We start from the raw sequence: 3,707 nt of genomic DNA, 5'->3' as shown, positions 1-3,707 counted from the left end.
GTACTGACAAATAAACCTCAATCATTTGTACAATCTGTAGAGAAAAAATATGTTATTACTTTGGCTTTTGAGTAAATATGCCAGACTGTTCCTGAACTGGAGCTGGCAAAAAAAATACAAAGAGAAATCGTGAAATGTACAACACCGACTGACTGAGAGTCATAATTAAAACCCCCTTTGAAGGTTATCCTTTGAAGGGTCCGTTTCACAACACCCAACCGGGCACGCCTCAGACATCGCTGCGGCACCGATGCTGATCTCAGACCTGGCGGTCAACGTATGAGAAGTGTTTTTGGAGGGTCTCTTTGTGAAACAAAATTAGCCACTTTGGTTCCTCACAGGATGGTCGCTGACTTACGGTATCTTTCATCTTCACTTTGAAGTGTTCAGGGGGTTGGACGGGTAATTCTCCGATTGCTAGTCCTCTGAGAATCGAATGGTGGCTTCGTAATTCTGCCTCAGCACTTTAATCCTGAAATTAATTAGCCAAAAGTGTAAGTTAGTCTGGAGCCAATGCTAATTTGATGGGTTATTATGGTTGTTTTCCTCCTCAAAGAATGGGGAGAGAGAGATCGGGGGGAAGATCATTTAGAAATGTGGGAAAGTGTGAAAATTACAGGCTGTGATGCAAAGAAGGCACTTTGACACGATCAAAGAATTGTCAAGAGCTTTAAAAGACATTGCACTCCCATCCCTTCCTTCTGGGAGGCCAAGGGAAAGCAGCCTAAAGACAGTCCTGTCTACCTGAAGAGCTCAGAAGATGTTATACAGAGAAACAGAGTGGTCCTTCTTCTGCTACTTTGTGACTACCTTTGCCCCTAAGGAGTCACCAGCCTGGACTCTAAAGCAACAGGAAGCTTAAAGCAAGGAGGCTCCACAAAGAAAAGACACAACTACAACACCGATAACCTTGGCAACCACAGCTATACAACACATCTGACCCTGAATGCAACGGCAACCCCCAGTGGCGTCTCTGACATTCAAGAGAATCGTCTGGCAAGGCCCTAGTGGATGGCTTGAACCTGAGGAGACTCTACACCACTATAAAGGATGTGCCACTCATAACTCTTTTTGACTCACCTGTTTATTTTCAACACGCCGTGTACTGTTAACGTGCTTGCTGCAGGTTAGTCATTATTCCTGCCAAGCTCTGCATTCTCAATAGAGGGCACTGTAAGCCTTGCACTACAGAGGGCATCAGTGGGTGGTACCAGCAGGGCAGAAGTAGTGGTCAGTACTTGAACACAGGCTACAGAGAGAGCTCTCAACCTATCAGCATTCTCATCACCTCCGAGAGCAAATAATCATCATCCTCTTCCACTCGCGCTCTCACACACACATTTTCCTTTCCACCCCGGTCCACCCCTTTGTGCACACCAGTGTGACTGTCTCATCAGAAATTTGTACCTCATAACCCTCAGTGCCATGAAGGCGGTGCCGGTTTTTTTTGCTCTCCATCCGTCTGCGAGGCAGACCCACTCTGCTCGTCGCCTCTCAGGTAACATTGCTGTGATTGCTGCACATCTCGTTGATTATATTCGGAGGCAGATCCCAGCTTATTCACAGCGGATCCAGCAAGAAGGATGGCGAAAGGATGGGTTTGCAATCAAGAAAATATGTTGCTGAATTATCCACCCTGCAAAGATTCCCCTGAAGGAGCTCCGCTCATCAGTGGTGTGATTACTGGAGGAAGTTGTAGAGGCCACAACAATATAATGTCAATGATCATCCTTTTTATACACATAGACATTTTTTGAGCTTTGAGGGTTAATGAACCATCGGAGGGAAGTTTCATCGTGGGACAGTGGGAGGGTGCTAAGCCTGGTCTTTGCAGGATAGGTTATGGTATGTTTCCCAGGCGCAGTGGTTAGTAGATACTAGTAGCTCCCAGCTGGTTGCAGGACCCTGGTTGTGAGGGGCATACTCCACCCACTGGACTCTTGTGGGTTTAGGACTTGTAGACACCTTGGCCAATCCTTGTTCTCACTTTGCAGCTCCTTTCACATGGACATTTGGCCTTAGACTGGTGATTCCCCAACTGCCAGACGCACCCACTAATTCTCTTTTGTTTCTTTCTTAGTTTACTCCGAAGATCATGTGGGACAAAGCATTTGCCATTTACACCAGCCAGGAATCCAAGTAACCATTAAAAAATAAGAACTAGTAGTTGTTTTGAACAACATCAATTCTTTAGAATGTTGGAATTTGTCTTTTTGCTGGACTAAAAGGGGAACTGGTTTGTTTTAACTCCTGTAGGGGGTGTGATGGATCTCCAGTGGTATTCAAGACAGCTTCAGGTGACACCAAGATCCAAACCTCTTTCAAAGGGATCTATTGAAATGACTATGAAGGCAAAGACGTCACCACATGGAAGAAAATTAGAACCACCACGTACAACAAAACCCAAACGTTGGTGGTTAAAATAAAAACAGGCGGCCCCGGCTGTCGGACAGTTGCTCTGGCTTTGATCCATGCGTGCGCAATGTAGGATCAAATGTATGCCCAGAAACCCCGACGCTGATGCAACAAAACAGCAAGCAGCACGCCGACGATAAACCGTGGCCGCGTTGTGGACGTCTGGAGAAAACGTCTGTGGATTAAAGATGAGACTGCTGGTTTTTTTCTTTGAACACACAGACCGGAAAACTTTCTCCAAAGTTTGTGGCAGACGTCGGGGATTATCCCTCAGACATGCTAGCCTATTTAGCTTATTCAGTTTTTATCATCAGCAACCCCCCATCCGAAAATAAACAACAACAAAAAAATGCATTTTTTTTAAAATTGGAAACTCCTGGAATTCAAGTGTGTGTGAAAACAGTCGTTTCACTTCATCTTTCAGATACATTAGGTTGCTTTTAATACTTTACAGCATAAGTTATCTCTAGGGTCATCAGTGAATTGACTGTGACCCACTTGTGGATGGAAATGACTGTAATTATCCGACTCGAAGTGCATGAGTTTATTTATGAGCGCAGGCTGTGATTAATATAGCCTTGCTAGCGATAGGCTTTTTAATTTTTTCATTTCCCTCCAAAGAAAGCAACCTTTAAGTTAATATCAGTTCCTGCATATACCGGCAGATTAAAACTTTCTGGTTGTAGTCCAGGAATTTCTAATGCGTCCTGCCCTCATTTACTCCCACCTCCGTTTACTTTTGGCACTTATTTAGGTAAGAATAACAAAAAGAAATCACAAAAATCTAACGAGCAACCTTGAAAGAAGGTTTTATTATTGAGATTTCTTTAGTTTATTCTCTAAATGTTCCGGCGAGCAGCAGCACAGTTACTGCCAGCCCACACACCCAGGACTGTATAAATAGCTCCGATGTTAAACCCACTCAGTGCTCCTTCAGGCTTCCCACAAGGGAAGGAAATGTAATGTCCAAATGATCCGGGCTGCTTCTCACAATCAACAAGAAATGCCGCAGCACTCAAAGGGAACGTCCCTTTGTCCGCTGGGGTCATGCTGTACTCCTCAAGAGCAAAACGGAGCCGAATGGAACCCAAATTGGCTCTGTATTCTCAGCTGTTTGTATTTTTAAAACGTAAAGACAGCCTGTGGAAGGACTAGCAGCAAATGTTTTAAAAATTTGATGACAGCCTCAAGCTAGAGTTGAAGTTAACGTTTGTGCTAATAAAATACCCAGCAGCAGCTCTAAAAAACACCATATCAACCCACGCTAGTGGAAAAAAAGAGAAAAAACAAGA

The 3,707-nt window shown here is 44.3% G+C and overlaps 1 long non-coding RNA gene across 1 annotated transcript; it reads left to right on the top strand.

Annotated features, from left to right (window-relative positions):
- The first annotated feature begins 698 nt into the window (after nt 1-698).
- LOC130527827 (uncharacterized) lies at nt 699-2,455 on the top strand. The gene is made up of 3 exons (XR_008951123.1): nt 699-1,498; nt 2,081-2,139; nt 2,257-2,455. It is a non-coding gene; the product is annotated as an uncharacterized LOC130527827 (long non-coding RNA).
- Nucleotides 2,456-3,707: the final 1,252 nt, after the last annotated feature.

The sequence above is a fragment of the Takifugu flavidus genome, chromosome 6 (assembly GCF_003711565.1).
Source record: "Takifugu flavidus isolate HTHZ2018 chromosome 6, ASM371156v2, whole genome shotgun sequence".
NCBI classification, from domain to species: domain Eukaryota; kingdom Metazoa; phylum Chordata; class Actinopteri; order Tetraodontiformes; family Tetraodontidae; genus Takifugu; species Takifugu flavidus.
This window is presented reverse-complemented; position numbering and strand designations above follow the sequence as displayed.